Raw genomic sequence first — 21,945 nt, forward strand, 5'->3', positions numbered from 1 at the left:
AATTGTATTGTTTATAAGCAGTTAATTATTGATTGACTTTTTAAAATGTGGTTAATGAGATATCTAAGAGATGTCTTATTATTAACACATTTAATATTAAAGGCTAATTTGCAATTTTAAAAGTGCATGGAAAGGTGATTGGGATATATTGAAGATGTAAACAAAGCCCACCACTAATAGATGTCACTCAATTATGTTTCCTCATCTAGAGCTAAAAGTGGATATGTCATCAAGAGGTTCACAAAATGAAGCATTAATTATTGACTAGATTGTAGTTAGCTACAAAAGAGGAGGTGAATTACGTTTTATATAGGGCTCCGTATAGGAGTCATCAAGCAATGCATGTATCGAGTTAATTTATTTATCTATAAAATTTATTTCTTTCATAACCAAATCCTTAATTAAGTAATTTGATCGATTTTTTAACATAAATTCGATTGGCAGGTTTTATTAATGCAATTCTTTAATACGAAAGTCCTTAGAAACTTGAAAATATATATATATATATATATATATATATATATATATATATATATATATATATATATATATATATATATATATTTTTTTTATAATGTAAAATAGGTGTATGATCCATGTATTACATGAGTTGATTAAAAAAAAATCTAAATATTTAAGAACTTTAGATTTATAAGAAAATAAAAAAAAATAATGAATTATCAAAATTGATTTTTTTATTTTTTAAATTTAAATAAATAAACAAAATAAACTAATAAGCTTTAATTTGAGAATTTTGAAATAAGAAGGTAAATCCATTATGCGTTCTTGCAGACAGGTGTACGTTTGGCGTGTGTTTCCGTTCTTATGGGTAGTCTTCTATAGGTGCGTTGTCTGCAAGTAGTTGCACTTCCTTCGTGTATCTTCATTCATGGGTGTGTGAGTGGGTTCGGGTATTTCCTTTGGGCGTGAGTATGTTTCTTTCTTTTTTGGTTGTTGTGAGATTCGTTTTCCTCCTAATTTTTTGGAGTGTCGTCTCGAATGGATCGGTCATCAAGGAGCAATATCAAGTCTCTTAGCTATGATTGCATAATGTTGTTGTGCTTAAAGCTGGTTGTGCTTTTCAAAAGCTGAAATTCCGAAACAATCTTGTTCCGTTGATCCTGCCTTTGCTATGGAATTCATGGAATGGATGGGGTCTTTGTCTATTTGTCTTCGGTCGGTTTCTTGCTATGGGTAGCGTGATTGCATATGTGTGGATAGTTGGTTCCTCAAAAGTGTGTAACTCCCACTCTTTCCTGGTTATCTCCAAAAAAAATTTAAAGGGTGAATCTTGATAATTTTGCCCTTGATGTTGGGTTGGAGAATGTTGACATAACCTCTCCGGGTGATAGCTAAACAATAGGTCCTGATTTTGATTTGAGAAACTTCGAAGGTTGGTCACTCTATTCGATGGGTACTGTGGGCGAAAGTTCCTTCAATGATAACATTCTAGTGATAGCAACCTGTCGTTCTATACTTGGTGTTGTTAGCCTTGTAGTTTAGCTTCATTTTGTTTTGTTTTTGTTTTCGATCATTCCTGTTTTGGTTCTGTACTATTCCAGCCACTGTTGGTTTTTGCTTTTTTCAATATATTTTGCTGTTAAAAATAAAATAAAATTGATATTCATTTATTATTACATTTATTGTAATTATTACATTAAAATATTATGTGAAATTTATTAAAATGAAAAAACTCATAAAATGATATGTGGAAAAGAAATTAATTCAAAATAACCATAAAATGATATTTGACAATTTTAATAATAGTGTGATGTGACAATTTTTTTTTTTTTTTTTTTTTTTTTTTTTTTTTTTTTTAGAGTAGATGTGTTAGAATTAATAATAATGAATTTAAAATGGGGTTGGTTGATTTTTCCACTGTTAACTTTTGCTTAGTCCACTGAAATTTATACGAATTATAAATTTTGCCCACTGAAATTTATACGAATTAAAGATAATAAATATGTTTCTATACCTGCATACATTACGCTAAAATCTTGTAAATTGCCTTTTGTTTTTTCACAGGTAGCGCCCCTCATTTAAATCATATAGATTAATTTATTTTTTCATCTTTGTCATTATTTACACAAGTATTATTTTATATTTAACCTTTTTTATGAACTAAAAGATCTATTTTTTATTTTAATGCTTAATTTTCTTTTGCTTTTTTGATCATTTTTATACCACCATTTCTACTTTTTAAAAGGTGTTATAAATATATTAATTTGATAAAACTATTACATAGTCAATCAGTCAACCAGTCAACAAAAGATTACAACTTTAAACTAAAATATATAAAATTAAATATATAATATTGTCTAATAAAAATATTCAAATTAATGCATATCAAAATTTCTTTTTCAATAGTTCATTCCACCCACTCTCCAATAATATTTTATTTGTGAACTTATATGTAGTAATTGAAGTTGTGTTAATTTTGCTAAGTGATTGGATGTATCGTAGTTTTATCTAATTAATATATTTAAAAAAAGTAATTTAGAATTTCTTTTTTTACTAAAATGAGAGTCGATCTTTACTTCATAAAAGGAATTAGGTACTAGAAAAATAAATATAAAATGAGTTTGTGATGTAAATAATAACAAAGAAGAAAGAAAAAAAGATTAGTTTACATCATTTTAATGAGAGTAACAAATATAGGAAAAACAAGGTAGTTTACAAGTTTTTTAAATGGTTTATTAAAAATGATAAGTAAGAATCATCCCCTATTAAATTGGCTAATTAAATAAGGTTAAAATTGGAAATATATATATAAATTTAAGTCGATGGATTAATAGTTGCAAGTGGAAGAATCAGCACCTATTTAAAAACAACTAAAGTAGACAAAATCACATGACAAGTATGAAATTGCGGATGAGGTTCCTTCTTGGAAAGTTTTAAAATTTGACGGGTGTCTTTCCTGAAATGTCGATGTTGACCATTCTATTTTTGGTACAACTTGTGTCCTCTTATTAGTTATTACGTCTTACATTCGCCTCACATATTCCATGCGTTTTTAAATACTCTTCATATATGTATTACAAAATCATCTAATATATCTATTGTTAGAATACCGATGACAACAAACTCAATATCTATCAAGATTTATAATTTTATTTTATTAAGACACCTACTATGCTCAATTATAAAGGTAAAGGGTAAAAATCATATAATAATAATAAGATAATCCTTGATTTGTTTAATATAAAGTCATTAATTTTTCATATATATTTAGTCATAATTGTAACTTAACAAAAACAGCGTATTTTATAACTTATATTCCTATATCATGTCAAGTAAAACAGGATCCATTTTTAGTTATTTATGAAAGAAATAATATTGTTTTATATTAGAGTTTACATATTATATGTTTTTTTAACTATTATACAACAAACTTTACAAATCGTTGGCTTTTCATGAAAACGCCAAGAAACTACCGTCTTGAAGAGTTTGATATAAACTTCACATAAATCAAATATGCTATGTGAAAACTGAAAAGCACGTACGTCTTAATATTTTACATTCCAAAAGCAATTTACAAACGCTATGTCCAATTTATTGCTACGTATTTTGAAAGTTTTAAACATCAATAATAAATAATTATAAATTACAATAGCATAGAATAATAATTCTACACAAGAAAATATTGTACTAATGGTTTTACTTTTAACATACGATTAAACTTCTCAACTTTCACGGTAAAACATTTGGTTAATAACTTAATATGTTTATGAGTTTATCAAAGGCTTCTAGTACACAATGGTATTATGTGTTGTCCTCATCATTAGGGTCGAGGTTCAAGTATTGTTAGATACATATATGATATTTAAGAGTAGTTTAAGATTATATTAGATTTACGATATATATATATATATATAACAAGTATATATGTTTTTCTGAATATGGCCAATCACAAAAATACAAAAGAGAGGGTCTATTATAACAGCATAAATCTGATTTTCAACTATTATCAAAACATGATCATGCATTTCCCAAACAAGTTGCAATAAAAAATTGTAAAGACCATTATTTAACATGTTCTAGCTTGCTCTCCCTAAAATAATCTTATTTTCAACGATTTTCAAAACATGATCATGCGTTTCGCAAACAATTTGTATAAATAAATATCACCAAGACCATTGAATTTTATGTCATATGTTCTAGCTTACTCTCTCCCCAAAGTTATTTATTCATATTCATTCATTTGTTGGTTTGTGAAAAGTTACAAATCGTGAAAATGTAGCGACATGTCAATCTTCATGTTTCAATTTTTGTGTAGATTATTTTATATGTTAGAGTTTTTTTTTGGATGGTTGAATTATATATAACTATGAAAACGTTAGGAAAAAGATATTTACAAAGTAAAACTATAACTTGGTTTTGAAGCCAAACAACCCAACTAACTTTTTGTTTACAAAATTTATGCTCAAACCAATTAAACAATAATATGGTGTAGTCGATTTGGTTTGATATGTTGGGCTCATGCTTAGGAAGGGCCTTAATGATGTCTTGGAGGGAATCTTTATGTTATATGGTGCATGGACAGCTCAACCAATTCGAAGGCTCTAAGCAACCAAAAATTTGGAGCCATTTGGTTTTACTATACTTAAAACAGCAGTTACAGTCATTTCAGTAAACACAAATTTACAAAAACGCAAGATGTAAACAAACTAAGGCATCAAGTGAAAACAGATAATGAAAATAGATTAAGGTATCATATAAATTGTAATACCTTTTAATGATGCAGGAAACCTTTAACCTTCTATGATATTCCTAAAGATACCAACAACGCAAAAAATGAGTATAAACACTAACTCAAAAATCAAAATCAAACAAACAAAATCTAGAATAGAAGGAATCAAGTGAAAACAGAAACAGATAATGGAAAAATTGACTATTAACCCTAATAGATACCGGAAGATACCAACAACGCACATACCTTGAATCATCAGAGTCTTCATAGACGTCGAGAATAGAGAAGGCATAAGCTATTTCAACAACTCAGGAATCACCAAATCAAGCAACCTTTCTTTCATTGTTCATCAGTTCAAGAATAAGATTGGAGAAGCATACTAGAATCGAGAACAGAGAATTAGTCAATCATAGATTTAGAGTACAAGTCTGCAAGAATGGAGACAGAAGGAAGAAGAACAGAAGTGTAATCGTCGTTTTGATTTGAGGTGTGCAATGTATCAATGAATACAGAAACGGAGAAGAGAAGCTGAGAAGGTATGGAATATCGAAATAATCAACATTAGAGGCTTTGAGTTAAGTGGACCCTTTACCAAAAGGGTCCCTAAGCCCTAACTTATATTTTTAATACATAAGGTCGACCTTGATATGGTGTGTTATTTGGTTGTTCCATAACAAGGTGATGTTTGGTAAGGAACAACATTAAAAGGCGATTATTTTTTATAACATTGTCACTCAAGCTTTTCTTTAGTGTAATAATAAGCGTGTGTGTACTTTTGATTGGGTGAGTTGCTTACAAAATCATGTGGTCGCAGTTATGTAATGTGACATTTTTTGTGTTTTGTATAGCTACTTGCTAGCATTTTTTAATAACATCATTGTCGTTCTAAAAAATAATGCAACAATGTTGCATATTCTCTTTTCTAAAAAATAATGCAACAATGACGATTCACATTTTGATCTACTTGTAAACTACTTATGAAATTATGGATCTACCAATATTTCAGACAAGAGTTAAACGTCAATCTTAGGCTTTAGGGAGTAGTAGCATGCTTAGGCCATCATGTATACTCTCCATGCCAAGGGTTGTGGAGAGCTTCCAAGTCAACCGCCTCAGGCCACCACGAACCACTGTGATACTCTCAACCACCGGAAAGAAGAGAGAGAAGAGAAAGAAAAAAGAGAGAGAAGAAGAAGTTGGGAAGGAAGAAGATGACCATTGTCCATTTACATTTGTGATGTCCACCACATAACACCACAAAATTGCTCCCCTACAAACGGGTGGGCCAGTGTGCACGACCGTTGTTCGTTTCCATATGTACCACAAATGTAACGCCCCATTTCTTGTATGTAATTTAAATAAAGTATTTTCCTTTCTTAAGAGGTACTCGACGAGTCAGTAGCCCAACTCATCGAGTAGAGGCGAGATTTGCACGCGTTTTTAGTGGGCGACTCGATGAGTCCATATTCCAGACTCGGTGAGTCCGCCTGTCTGAAAGAAACCCTAAATCCCAGGGTTTGTACTCTATTTAAACGCCATTATAGCCTCCCATCCCAGCCTCCAACACCTCTAGAGAATTTCTCTGTAAACCATAGTCCTCATTGTTGAGCCTGAGTGTTTTGTGCTAGCTTGGAAGTTATAGAAGAGAAAGAAGGAAAGAAGACCAAATAAAAGAGAAAGGAGATCCAGAATCTAGCTTCCATTTACTACATATTCTGGTAATAAAGTTATCACCTTGCTTATTCTTCCATTAAAACCCTCTTTTATGCTTGTTTATGTTTCTCTTGGAACTTTATATGATTCAAACTTGATAATTGAACTCTCCTTAGGATGGACACCATAGATCTGGATGTTATTGAACTCTAGGTGCTCAATGTAGCTACCTTTATGCAAATATAGCCTTGTTCCAAATCCAAAGTGCTCATTGTTGGATGATTTTGGTGTTTTAGCCCCATTCTCTTGTGCATGCACGTAAAGATGGAAACTTTACGTGTAAAACCAGCCCTGGAAGCCCAGATCTATGGATTGGATGCACAGAAATCGACTATAATTGATTGTATAGTAATGGCATGCGTGAGACTTGACGATTCGTCCTTAGGACTCGGCGAGTCCAAGGCAATCTTCTTTCCTCAAGAACATACTCGACGAGTTGTTCATACAACCCGACGAGTCCCAGACTAGACGAGTTCATATGATGAAGGAGAACTCGATGAGTTGTTCATACAACTCGGTGAGTCGGATGAAGTTAAACTCGATGTTAGTATCGAAGAAGAACTCGTCAAGTCTTTGCCAAACTCGACGAGTAGAAGCGGGTAGAGGATCAGAAAGAATGCTAGGGACTCGGTGAGTTGGCGACCTAACTCGGTGAGTTCGGTCAATTGAAAGATGACTTTGACCAGGATGTTGACTTTGACCAGGGGTAAAATAGTATTTTTACCCCGAGATTAGTTATCAGTATTTGATTTAGTGTTTATGGGATTTGTAGCCGGGGAGTTCAGGAGTAGCAGTCAGACAGTTTCAGACTTAGCATCTCAGTAGCCAACGTTACGAGGTGGGTTTCCTTCCAGTAGGAACGGGTCTACAACTTTGGTCCGATGCAATAGCTTAGTGTGCTTGATTTCTTTGTGATTCAAGCATGTTTTTGTGTTATGTGTTCCAGACTTCGGTCCGATGTAGTATGCCTTATATGTGTTTATGCTAGTAGTTATGTTATGCCATGCTATGTTCAGTCAGTTTTCGGACTTCAGTCCGATGCAGAGGGCAAGGCCCTGGTTAGTTCCAGAATTCGGTCCGATGCAGAGGGCAAGGCCCTGGTTAGTTCTGAACTTCGGTCCGATGCAGTTTTCGGACTTCGGTCCGATGCAAAGGGCAAGGCCCTGGTTAGTTCTGAACTTCGGTCCGATGCAGTTTTCGGACTTCGGTCCGATGCAAAGGGCAAGGCCCTAGTTAGTTCTGGACTTCGGTCCAATGCAGTTTCCGGACTTCGGTCCGATGCAGTGGGCAAGGCCCAGTAGTTGCTTTATGTGTTATTGTATGGTATGTGGTAGTTTGGGGGAGCTCACTAAGCTTCGTGCTTACAGTTTCAGTTTTTGATTTCAGGTACCCCAGCTAGCAAAAAGAAGGGCCCGGGATGATGGCATGATACACACCACAGTTTAGCATGGGAGATAGACTCTGATATTCTGATATGATTTTGACACTAGTTTCGAATTAATTAATTTATTATGACATTTTGAGATACATGATTCATGGTTTTTATCTTTTGGTAATTGATATTATGGTCTAGTAAAGTTTTCAAACAAGAATTTTTGGGTGGTATTTTTGGGATGTTTCAAGTTGGTATCAAAGCCGTGGTTTAAGGGATTCGGGCACACTCTCGGGTGTGTCTGAACTCAAACTAAGGAATTGGTATAAGGTTTTCAAAATAAAAACATTTTCGAAAGAAACTTTTGAAAAGTAGACTTAAAAATAAGAGTTTTTGAGAAAGCAAAGAAAAAGGTGTGGTTCATGCGATCAACCAAGCTCAAGTAAGTACTCTCAAATTACCCATACAAGTTTATGTTATGATTATCAGTTATCAGTTACAGTAGAACAACATACTAGAATAGGACTAAGGATCTAGGAGGATGCCTTATGTGCCTACTATATATGTTTCAACTTTATGAGAATTTCATGCTAGTATCGAGTAGACAGTAGTAGAATACCATGTTTAGGTTATGCCTGATAGTATGAGCTTAGCATTGTATGCTAGTACAGTCTCTTGTTATGAGGATAGATTTGCTTGAGTAGTTTCCTTTATCTGAATGTTGCTTGCTTTGTGCCTTGTGGGACTCGGAGTGATGGGAGTTAGCTATTAGGTGGATATGTTTAGTCACATGCAATCAGGTTTGAATAATCTCAGAGTGTTGGATTTGAACCTATTGTGCAACTCTTGTTTAAGTCCTAACCGTTGTAGGGATGAGTCCCTTACCCGAAGGATTATCGGAGCCTCATTGCATGTGATGGTATCCATATGGTGGCTAATTAGCATTACAATGAGGCCTTCAGCAGCTGAGGACTGGTTTTTGGGAGAGTCATAAATTTCCCTAGGGAAAGCCTAGGATGAGAGTAGCAGAGATTAGTGGCAGTAGAAGTGACTTGGTGGAGTCAAGGAAGTTTTTGAGGAAAGTACGGATAGATGTGGAAGGTAGTATGGGCCCGTACTACTAAAAGAAGAGGATCCGTAATTGAATCGAGGAAGGCTGAGATGAGACCAGGAAACTGTAATAGTAGCGATCCCTCGAGATATATTTGTATTCCTGACGTTTGTCATTGTGTGTTTTCAGAATGGTGGTTTTACGCCCTAGACCAACAGTCGGCAGTTCAGGTGCCGGTGAGGGATCGGGATTAGACTCGGGGGCCGAGCATTTGGATGAGCAGACTAGGGAGTTTCTCTCTTCAGAGGTTACTCACATCATACTCGAGCAGACTCCTGTGATCTTCGGTTCAATCAAGGAGGGTATTTTGGAGCTGATGGACGAGAGGTTGAACACATTCCATGCTGAGATGACGACCATGATTGTAACGCCTGTGTTTCTGGGCTTGCCATTTTTAGCAATGTGATATTCTAGGTTAACCTTTGTAACCCGTTTTAAAATAATAGAAGTGTATTATTTGAGTATTATGTGTTTTGTGCTTAATTGCTTAATTATGTGGTTTGATTAATTAAGAATAAAAATAAGCGTCAAAATTTAAGTGTAAAATAAACTCGATATCTTTAGATAATGTTGTAGTAGTTGAAACAAGGTTTCCGAAGATATAAAGAATGCCGAAATCCGAGTTATAACGAGGAAGTTATGACCTGTCGAAGTTTCACGACAGAACCGGCAACGCTGAGTAACGTAAAAAGTGAAATTTACGTTAGAGCGATATTTAGACTTAGCGATCTAAACGAGAATCGAAGATCTCGTTGTTAGTATCAAATCGATAAAAAGTTAGGCGATAACGGACGTCAAACGAAGAAGTTATGAATTTATAACGAAAATTTCTGTCCCGACTTATTAAAAATAAATAATAAAAATAAAGTCAAAATTAGCCGACGGAGTCTAAACAAAAGTTGAAGAGCGTAGTCTCACCTTCGCGTGGATATAAAGAACGTCAAAAACGGAGCTCGTATGAAGGAGATATGAATTTTCGAAGTTTATTAAATAATTTATAATTAAATTTAATTATAAAATCTGGCCTTATCCGAAGACGAGTCACCGGACTCATCCGGAGTACGCCCAGCATACTCGAGTACGCCCCGCGTACAGCCAGAGTGTCGACACTTCGGATGACGCATGCAGTGACGCATTTCGGAGCCCGTACGCCCCGCGTACGAGGAGGTTCCAGCCTCCTATAAATAGGATGCGAGGGGTCCGGGTTTAATTGCTAATTTCTTCTCCTCTTTGTGCCGAAGCTCTGAGTTTTTACCCCCGAAGCCACCCCGAAGCCCCGGTAATATTCCCGAGTCCCGAAGCAAGTCCTGAGATCCCGAAGATCCCGAGAAGTGCGGTTTCCGAGCCGAAGCTCTACCCGCGAGAAGTTCGATTTTCGTAGAGATCTTCCAGATCTGCTGAGGATTACGACTTCTGCAAGCCGTAGTGCTGTCCGATCATCTTCTGATCAAGTGAGTGTATACTACCTTTCATAAACGCAATAATAATACAAGTATGGTTTGAGTGTATTAAGTATATTGTTGTTTATACGTGTGAGTGTGTAGTTACTTTCTTCTAACGCATAATTATGAAGTATTTTATACGAAATACGTGTTATGTGTATAGTTTTGTTGTTATGTACGTGAATGTATATTCACTCTCTTTAATCTCATAGATCCGATTTGTTTTCTATGAAATACGTGTTATGTGGGTATGCCTCATCTGTTATGTGGAATATGTATTGAATGAAAATGCTATACAGGTTTTAAACTATGTATAAAAATATATATTTTATCTACTAATATGTTGGGTAGAACATGGGTAGATAGTTGGTGTGTAATAAACAGATGAGAGATCTCGATGTTGTTGTTGTTGTTGACCTAGTTATTCAGCGGAGTATGGATAACGACCACAGACTCCTTCTAGACAGTCTCGTGGAACGCTAGCAGGTTCATAACCTGTAGGTGTTGTGAACGATGTGTTCACCGGTGTACTCTATCCCCCTCATGGTTGCCTTAGGATATCTATTGTTGAGGAAACCCCTTGGCTATAATGTCCGTCCCGATGAAAATCCTAGATTAGGTCCCTCGAGATAGATGTTGTTTTAGGGACGTAAAGTGAGGATAACGGGAATGGGTAATCGGGATAGTGATTGGTTGGTGAAATTAAATATAATTTATTTATTGTGGGTTGAAAACCCTATATGCTCACCAGGCTCCCAAGCCTGGCCCACTCAGTTTTATTTGTATTACAGGAAGTGGCGCAAGGGCATAAGATGGACGAACCATCAAGTTGTTTTGTTTACAAGTCTGTATATGTATATATTTGTTGAATGACTTGTAATGTTATTGTTTATGCTTAATGGTCTGTATCGGAACATGACACCCCGATTTTTAATTATATAATGAAAATGCATCTCTTGATGAAATGCTTTGATAAATATTATTTTATCATGTTTTGTTTTGGGAACAAATTCCGCAACACTTTTAAATCAAAAAGGATTTACTCTGAGATTATCTTAAAAAGCATAAATGAAATCGGTCTTTCCTGGCCGTGATTTTGGGGATGTTACAATGATGGGGTCACGTACCCTCACTTTCAGGGAATTCAAAGCATGTGGAGCTCCAGACTACCATGGGGCGCGGGATCGCATAGTGAGTACTAGGTGGTTGGCAGATGTCGCCAACGCATTCCGCACCAGCAGATGTCCCCGAGGGGGACAAGGTCAGACTAGCATACTGACTTCTGAAGGACAGGGCACGAGACTAGTGGGAGGAGATCAGGCATACCATTGGGGATGATGCAGCTCTTGATGCGATGACCTGGGCTGATTTTACTACCAGGTTCAGAGTCGAGTTTGCACTGGTTATTGAGGTGCAACAGTTAGCTAGGGAGTTTCAGGACCTCACTCAGACTACGGAGACAATGGCAGAGATTACCGCCAAGTTCAGGGAGAGGGCTCTTCTCGTTACTCAGTATGCAGCTGGTGAGGAAATGAAGAAGGCGCGTTATCATGATATGTTGCGGAGTGATATCCGTCAGTTTGTGAGCCGGTCTAGCTGTAAAACGCTGGATGATATGATTGTGAGGGCTCAAGAGAGGGAGATAGATCTGGAGATGGAGAGGAAGAGGAAGTCAGAGGTGGCTACTGGTACGGGGAGTTCGGGCAAAAGGCCCAAGGTATTGGATCATAGGTCCAGGGGACAGCAGAGCCACAATTGGTGTGGCAAGTGTGGGAGATTTCACGATGGGGCGTGCAAGGCAGGGAGTCCTGGTTGCTACAAGTGCGGCCGGACCGGGAATATGTGTAGAGATTGTATAGCTACCACCACCACAACAACAACATCTGACTGATTTGCTTCCATTGCAATAAGAGGGGACATAAAAAGTCCCAGTGTCCGAGTTTGGCAGCAGTAGGGAAGGTGGTGGCACTTGCCCCTGCTACTTTGAGGATTACAGATGGCCGTCAGGGCCGGGGTGAGGCACCAGTGGCGAAGAGTAGAGCTTTCCAGGTGACAGCAGAGGAGGCGCGAGCGAATCTTGATGTGGTAGCGGGTATGTATTTTCCTTTTATCTTTTTATTGATATTGATTGTTTCTCATGGTTACATGTTTTTGTATAGGGTCGTTCTTAGTGAACGACATTTCAGCTACAATATTGTTTGACTCGGGGGCTACCCGATCATTTGTTTCACTTGCGCTTAGCAAGAGGTTTAGCAGAGCTCCGGGGGAGCTGGATTGCCCACTTGAGGTTGAGATAGCAGATGACAGGACCGTCAGGGTCACGAGAGCACATAGGGGGTGTTCGCTGCAGTTATTTGATGAGCAGTTTTCAGTGGACTTAGTTCGTATTCCCCTGCGAGGGAATAAAGTTATAGTGGGTATGGATTAGCTGAGCCCCAATAGGGCAGTGATTGATTGTGAGTTGCAGTTAGTGAGGGTTCGCACTCCCAGTGGGGGAGAGTTAGTGATTCAGGGCGAGAGGCCACAACACGGACCAGTCCTTTGTTCAGCGGCGAGAGCGAGACACTACGTTCAGCAGGGTTGCGTATGGTACGTCGCCTATATTATAGATGCCCGGGAGAAGGGTAAGGTGATATTGAACGATGTACCAGTAGTGCGAGAGTATCCAGACGTATTCCCAGAGGACTTACCTTGGATACCTCCGAAAAGATAGGTCGAGTTTCGGATTGACCTGGTTCCGGGTGCGGCTCCGATAGCCAAGGCACCATGTTGGTTGGCTCCTCCAGAGATGCAGGAGTTGTCTACGCAGCTGCAGGAGCTGCTAGACAAGGGTTTCATCAGGCCGAGTAGTTCACCATGGGGAGCCCCGATCTTGTTTGTAAGAAAGAAGGATGGGTCGCACCGTATGTGCATAGATTACAGGGAGTTGAACAAGGTAACAGTGAAGAACCGTTACCCACTCCCGAGGATAGACGACTTATTTGACCAGTTTTAGGGAGCACCTTGGTTCTCCAAGATTGATCTACGGTTAAGATATCACCAGATGCGGGTCAGGGATGAGTATGTGCAGAGTACCGCTTTTAGGACCCGCTATGGTCACTATGTGTTTGTAGTGATGCCCTTCGGGCTCACTAATGCTCCAACAGTGTTCATGGATCTCATGAACCACGTATGCAGATTGATGCTGGATCGGTCTGTGATAGTGTTCATTGATGACATCTTGGTTTATTCCAAGACTCAGGAGCTGCACGAGGAGCACCTGAGAGAGGTGATAGAGACACTGAGGAGGGAGAGACTTTTCACGAAGTTCTCCAAGTGTAAGTTCTGGTTGCGTGAGGTGTAGTTCCTTGGAAACCTCGTCAACCAGAAGGGTATACTAGTAGATCCGACCAAGATAGAGGCCGTGATGCAGTGGGAGGTCCCGAGGTCTCCATCTGAGATTCAGAGCTTCCTAGGGTTGGCAAGATACTACAGGAGATTCATCCAGGATTTCTCCAAGATAACAGTTCAGCTCACTCGACTGACCAAGAAGTCGGTGGTGTTTCGCTAGGGGCCTTAGCAGCAGGCAACATTTGAGACCCTTAGATATAGATTGTGTGAGGCACTGATTCTTACCTTACCAGAGGGAGTGAATGATTTTGTAGTCTACTGTGATGCTTCGATCACAGGTATGGGAGCAGTGTTGATGCAACGAGGGCATGTGATAACTTATGCCTCTAGACAGTTGAAGCCTCACGAGGCTAACTATTCGACACATGACTTAGAGCTGGGGGCAGTAGTGTTTGCCTTCAAAATTTGGCGACATTACCTCTATGGAGTCCGTTGTACCATTTACACGGATCACAAGAGTCTGAGGTACCTCATGGATCATCCGAATATGAACATGAGGCAGCACCAATGGTTAGACATGGTAAAGGATTATGACTGTGAAATCCTTTATCATCCGGGCAAGGCTAACGTAGTGGCCGACGCCCTGAGCCGCAAGGCAGTAGCAACCCCGATCAGGGATATAGGTCTGAGGATGACAGTGATTACTCCATTGTTGGAGCAGATTAGAGAGGCACATGTTGAGGTCCTGGAGGAGGAGAGGTAGAAGTGTGAGAGGATTGTAGGCCGAGTAGCTTCCTTTGACTATGACAGTCGAGGATTGTTGACCCTTCATGGGAGAGTTTGGGTACCGTACTGGAGTGGAGTACGGCAGGTGTTGATGGACGAGGCTCACAGGTCTCGGTTCTCCATCCACCCAGGGGCGACAAAGATGTACAGAGATCTTCGACCCAATTATTTGTGGCCTTGCATGAAGCGGGACGTAGCTTGGTACGTGGAGAGATACCTGACCTGCAGGAAGGTCAAGGCGGAGCATCATAGACCCCACAACAAGATGCAACCATTAGACATTCCCGTGTGGAAATGGGAGGATATCACTATGGATTTCATCACTAAGCTTCCCAGAACCGCACGTGGAGTTGATTCGATTTGGGTCATAGTGGATCGGCTGACCAAGAGCGCGCATTTCATACCGATTCAGGAGAGCATATTGACCGAGAAGCTAGTCGATATTTATGTGCGCGAGGTAGTGGCACGACATGGAGTGTCTGTATCAATAGTATCAGATTGAGACGTCCGGTTCACATCCAGGTTTTGGAAGCGGTTTCATGACGAGATGGGGACTCGTCTTCACTTCCGCACCGCTTTCCACTCTCATATGGATGGGCAGAGCGAGAGGACGATTCAGAATCTCGAGGAAATGTTTCGAGCATGCGTCCTAGACTTTGGTGGCAGTTGGGATATGTATCTTCCGTTAGCGGAATTTTCGTATAACAACAGTTTCCAAGCTAGAATTGACCACCCTCCCTTCGAGAAGCTCTATGGGAGGAAGTGTAGGACCCCGATTTGTTGGGGCGGGGTCAGTCAGAGAGTCATCGGGAGTATTGAGGTGGTGCTCAAGACCACAGAGTTGATCCAGCAGGTCCGTAGCAGACTGCAGACTGCGCATAGTCGGTAGAAGAGTTACGCCGACAGGAGGCGTTCAGATGGGCGATATGGTCCTCCTGAAAGTGTCCCCCTGGAAGGGACAATCAGGTTCTGGAAGAGGGGCAAGCTGGGCCCCATGTTCATTAGTCTCTTTAGGCTTTTGGCTCGGGTGGGTCGGGTTGCTTACCATTTGGATCTTCCAACAGAGCTTAGCCAGATCCACAACACATTCCACGTTTCTCAGTTACGAAAGTGTTTGGTGGATGAGTCAGCGGTGGTACCACTGGAAGATAATTAGGTTGATAGCAGCCTGAATTATATCGAGAGACCAGTTGCGATCCTAGATCGGAAGACGAAGACCTTGAGGAACAAGGTAGTTCAGTTAGTGAAGGTGCAGTGGCAACACTGGAAGGGTTTAGAGTGGACGTGGAAGACTAAGGAAGAGATGAGGGAGCACTATACAGAGTTATTTTCAGGATCAGTAACAACAGAATTTGAGTACGAAGTCTAAGATAAGTAGGGGAGAATTGTAACGCCCCATTTCTGGTATGTAATTTAAATAAAGTATTTTCCTTTCTTAAGAGGTACTCGACGAGTCAGTAGCCCAACTCGTCGAGTAGAGGCGAGATTTGCACGTGTTTTTAGCGGGCGGCTCGACGAGTCCATATTCTGGACTCGGTGAGTCCGCCTGTCTGGAAGAAACCTTAAATCCCAGGGTTTGTACTCTATTTAAACATCATTATAGCCTCCCATCCCAGCCTCCAACACCTCTAGATCATTTCTCTGTAAACCATAGTCCCCATTGTTGAGCTTGAGTGTTTTGTGCTAGATTGGAAGTTGTAGAAGAGAAGGAAGGAAAGAAGACCAATAAAAGAAAAAGGAGATCCATAATCTAGCTTCCATTTGCTACATATTCTGGTAATAAAGTTATCACCTTGCTTATTCTTCCATTAAAACCCTCTTTTATGCTTGTTTATGTTTCTCTTGGAACTTTATATGATTCAAACTCGATAATTGAACTCTCCTTAGGATGGAAACCATAGATCTGGATGTTATTGAACTCTAGGAGCTCAATGTAGCTACCTTTATGCAAATATAGCCTTGTTCCAAACCGTAAGTGCTTATTGTTGGATGATTTTGGTGTTTTAGCCCCATTCTCTTGTGCATGCACGTAAAGTTAACTTTACGTGTAAAACCAACCCTGGAAGCCCATATCTATGGATTGGATGCACTGAAATCGACTATAATTGACTGTATAGTAATGACATGCGTGAGACTCGACGAGTCGTCCTTAGGCAATCTTCTTGCCTCAAGAATAGACTCGACGAGTTGTTTATACAACGCGGTGAGTCACAGACTGGACGAGTTCATATGATGAAGGAGAACTCGACGAGTTGTTCATACAACTCGGCGAGTCGGATGAAGTTAGACTCGATGTTAGTATCGAAGAAGAACTCGTCGAGTCTTTGCCAAACTCGACGAGTAGAAGTGGGTAGAGGATCAGAAAGAATGCTAGAGACCCGGCGAGTTGGCGGCCCAACTCGACGAGTCCGGTCAATTGAAAGATGACTTTGACCAGGATGTTGACTTTAACCAGGGGTAAAATAGTCTTTTTACCCCAAGATTAGTTATCAATATTTGATTTAGTGTTTATGGGATTTGTAGCCGGGGAGTTTAGGAGCAGCAGGCAGACAGTTTCAGACTTAGCATCTCAGTAGCCAGCGTTACGAGGTGAGTTGCCTTTCAGTAGGAACGGGTCTACGGCCACAATACCGACCTATTTAGTTAGTAGTAGTTCCAGACTTTGGTCCGATGCAGTAGCTTAGTGTGCTTAATGTCTTTGTGTTATGTGTTCCGGACTTCGATCCGATGCAATATGCCTTATATGTGTTTATGCTAGTAGTTATGTTATGCCATGCTATGTTCAGTAAGTTTCCGGACTTCGGTCCGATGCAGAGGGAAAGACCCTGGTTAGTTCCGGAATTCGGTCCGATGCAGAGAGCGAAGGCCCTGATTAGTTCCGGACTTCGGTCTGATGCAATTTCCGAACTTCGGTCCGATGCAGAGGGCAAGATCCTGGTTAGTTATGGACTTTGCTTCGATGCAGTTTCCGGACTTCCGTCCGATGCAGTGGGCAAGGCCCAGTAGTTGCTTTATGTGTTATTGTATGATATGTGGTAGTTTGGGGGAGCCCACTAAGCTTCGTGCTTACAGTTTCACTTTTTGATTTCAGGTACCCCGACTAGCAAAGGGAAGGGCTCGGGATGATGCCATGACACACACCACAGTTTAGCCTGGGAGATAGACTTTGATATTCTGATACGATTTTGACACTAGTTTCAATTTGATAAATTTATTATGATATTTTGAGATACATGATTCATGGTTTTTATCTTTTGGTAATTGATATTATGGTTTAGTAAAGTTTTCAAACAAAATTTTTTGGATGATATTTTTGGGATGTTTCAACGTATGCATGCCGATAGATCTTAGCACCTAGGGATGTTCACGGGGCGGTTCGGTTCGGATAGTAATAAAATTGTGAACCGTGACCACGGAGCGGATACCTGATGCACACTAACCGAAACCGAACCGTATTAACAAAAAACCCGACCCGACCCGACCCGTATGAAAGCGGGTAACCACAGTGCGGTTCACGGATACCCGGTAAAATATAAAAAATTAAATTAAATTGAAACTACAAACTCCAATTTAGTTATCTCTTTTTTAAAATTAGTAAGTCAAAGAGTTTAAAAAAAACATAATGAAGTTTAAATATCATATCTTATAATTTGTATACTAAATACAATAATAAAAATAACAAGAAAATTAAATGAATTTAGAATTACAAAATTGGAGTTGTCGATATGGATTTTTATTTAGGTTATTGAACTGGTAGATCAATCAAAATAATACTAATGAAATAATATTTTTTTTACTTATATATATATATATATATATATATATATATATATATATATATATATATATATATATATATATATATTATCAAACGGTTCGGGTATCCGCGGATACCTAAATATGAAAACCAAAAACCGACCCGTTGACATCCGGTTTTTTCGGTTTCGGTTTTTTTCGGTTACGGTTTTTTTCGGTTTCGGATTGGCCGGTTCGGCTCGGTTTTTCGGTTTTGCGGTTTTTTTGCACACCCCTATTAGCAGCTTGTCGCATCACATTTTTATCTGCCACCTATATTTTATATACAATTGGATTTTAGAATTAAAAAAAATTATAAAATCCAAATGAAAAATAGTCGATCAGAATCCTTATTGTCTTATCTTTTTTCTCTTTCCTCTCGTTAACCAGGCAGCGATCTTAGCATGGCGAGTCATCTAGCGAAGCTTAGGGGGTGGTCCTGACGAGCTAGCAAAATGATTATTAGTTAAAAAATAATTAATTTAGAAAGAAGTTATTTAAGTAGATTTGTTTTTGTGAAAAGATAATGTAACAAAAAGAAATATATTGTACAAAGAATTTAATAATTATGAATGCTCTGTTTTATATCGACCGGCATTTGACAGAAAGGCGACACATGCCATAGAAGTTCAACCTCTGCATCTGACCTAATCCCCCAAATTATGTAATTTCTTCAAACCTGCAATGCCCATATCAATTCTCTATATTTCCATACTAAATCCCTAATTCCCCTTTTGGGTTTCTTCCTCCTTCAACTACATTGATCAATTCACCCATCAACCACCTCAGATCCAATCCAACTAAAATGGGAAGAGGAGGAGCCCTAAGCGAAAGTGTTTTGAAGAAGATCATCCTCTCCTACAGCTACGTCGCCATATGGATCTTCCTCAGCTTCACTGTCATCGTCTACAACAAATACATACTCGATCGCAATATGTACAACTGGCCTTACCCAATCTCACTCACCATGATTCACATGGGTTTCTGTTCTTCATTAGCTTACATTCTCGTCAGTGTACTCAAAGTCGTCGAACCAGTTCAAATGACCCTCGATGTGTATCTCAAATCCGTCGTCCCAATCGGTTTCCTTTACTCTCTTAGCTTATGGCTCTCCAATTCCGCTTACATTTACCTTTCTGTTTCGTTTATCCAAATGCTCAAAGCCTTAATGCCTGTCGCCGTTTACTCCATCGGTGTTTTGTTCAAAAAAGAAGGGTTTAAAGGCCAAACCATGAGTAACATGCTTTCGATCTCTTTTGGGGTTGCGATTGCTGCTTATGGCGAAGCCAAGTATAATTCATGGGGAGTTACGTTACAACTTGGTGCTGTTGCGTTCGAAGCTACCCGTTTGGTTTTGATTCAAATGCTGTTGACATCGAAAGGGATTACGTTTAATCCGATAACATCTCTCTACTATGTCGCCCCTTGTTGTTTGGTTTTCTTATCTGTTCCATGGATTATCGTGGAGCTTCCCAAATTGAGGGATACTTCTAGTTTCCACTTTGATTACTTCATCTTTGGGACGAATTCGATTTGTGCTTTTGCTTTGAATCTTGCTGTGTTCTTGCTTGTTGGGAAGACATCTGCGTTAACGATGAATGTTGCTGGGGTTGTTAAAGATTGGTTGCTGATTGCTTTTTCGTGGTCGGTGATCAAGGATACAGTAACTCCGATCAATCTGTTTGGTTACTTGATTGCTTTCATGGGTGTTGCTTATTATAATCATGCCAAGTTACAGGCCCTTAAGGCTAAAGAAGCAGAGAAGAAGGCGACTCAATTTGATCTTGATGATGAATCGGGCAAGTTATTGGACCAAAAAGATGAAAAATCAGCAAGAAAGAGTGAGTCTGATAAATGATTAAAGATGGGTTTTTGATTTTCATGGCTGATGATGTAGGATTTCTATAAGTTTTAGGCATTTAACACGATCTCACTTTTTTTTTTTATATAAATTATGTTTTTCTTTGTTGGTTTATATAAATGGATTTTAACTTTTAAGACTTTTTTTCTTGATAGATAACTGGAAATTTGGGTGCTTGATGATGGGTTCTTGATATATTGTATTTTTCTTGTTTATGACGCTTGATTATTGGATTCATGAAACGCTAAAATAACAATAGAAAAATGGGTTGATTGATTGATATTTGATATAGTAATCAACTTATTTATTTTTTGTTAATTTGGGTAGTAAAATAAGTTTGTTACGAAAGTTAAATAAGTTTGATACGAAAGTTAAATAAAATGAAATAATTGGTTGAAATACGAGCTAATTAAACAATAGTTATAATGAAATTAAAAAGTAAGCATGTTTCGTGGTATAAAAATAAAAAAATAATGGTTTAATGCATATTTTGGTTTAAATAAAAGATGTGTATATCGTTGTTTTGTCTTTTGTAATTGGCAGAAGTCAATCAGCATGAACGTGCATCCGGAAATGAAGCATATTGTGTGGTATAAGAATAAAAAAGGAATGTCGACTATGTATATTTTGGTTTAAAAACCATTTAAAAATTAAATAGGACTATTAATAAAAAGAGTAAATTACACAATGGTCTATGTGGTGGACATGTCTATATGGTCAGGAATAGGTTGGTCCTTAATTTGTTTTAACACTTATCCTTGTCTAAGTCAAGTGGTCACACCATCTAAACGCTTGCATTCTGATCCCTATTGTCCCTTCTTTTTTTCCTTTTTCTTTCTATAAACTGGAGTTTCATTTAAGGAGAAAAAAAAAAAAAAGAAGAAGCATATAATTGGTAAAAAATCATTGGTCCTCATTTTAGTTATTGGAAGGAAGATTTGTACTAATCTTACTTATAAATTGTCCTCACAAATCAAGAGAAATTGGAGAGAAAGGAAAGAAAGAAGATGATCATGTTTATTTCTTTTCTTTCTTTTAGTGATCTCGGGAACGTAAACATAAAACCTTCTTTCTCTCTCCATTAAGCTTTCATCTATGAGGATATTTCTTCCTCCCTAGTTGTTGAAGTTGGTAATTGTCTCTTTCTTCAACATGTATGTTGCATGCCTTAAATCCATTGTCCCAAACAGGAAGTGGATGACAGGAAGACGAATGAAAAACAAAGATCTTGATTTCAAGAAATGGAACTCATACTTGATTAAATCCGAACTCTTAAATCTTTGGGATCTTTAGTCCATTGTTTCTAACAGGAAGTATGTGACATGGAAACTAAGGATTATAGTTTTATCTTTTGGATTTGTGTTCATTTCTTTTCCACATGATCTCTTTCAAATATCTCTTTAGATTTAAACATGTATGCACTTAAGATTAATAACAGGTGATATAATTTCTCCCCCAGTCACCATTCACACAAAAATATGACTTGGAACGAGGTGTCGATGAAGCGAGCAAAATGAAACCATTAAGCAATAGTGGTTTTAAGGGTGGGAAAGATGATCGTTGTGTGAAAGGAGAGGAGGAGGGTCACCATCAGCATCTCGGCAAGGTGACGATAGTCTCGTCGGAAAAGAGATGATAGCTCTTGTGTTGGAGGAGAAGTGGAAAATATGAAGTGTGGGGTACAATTGGGATGATGGGACCAAGACTCTTTATTATTATTGGATAAAATCCTATTCTCCAATTAGATAATTTCGATCAGACTATTTGATTCAAATATCTCAATTTTTTGATAAGTTTTCAATAAAATTGAAATGTTATTTTGGATTGGTTCGGTTTATAAAATAA

The 21,945-nt window shown here is 38.3% G+C and overlaps 1 pseudogene; it reads left to right on the forward strand.

Annotated features, from left to right (window-relative positions):
- Positions 1-18,804: 18,804 nt before the first annotated feature.
- Positions 18,805-20,239, forward strand: LOC144998356 (putative sugar phosphate/phosphate translocator At2g25520 pseudogene; annotated as a pseudogene).
- Positions 20,240-21,945: the final 1,706 nt, after the last annotated feature.

Source organism: Lactuca saligna, chromosome 5 (genome assembly GCF_052625555.1).
Source record: "Lactuca saligna cultivar CGN05327 chromosome 5, ASM5262555v1, whole genome shotgun sequence".
In the NCBI taxonomy this organism is placed as follows: Eukaryota; Viridiplantae; Streptophyta; class Magnoliopsida; order Asterales; family Asteraceae; genus Lactuca; species Lactuca saligna.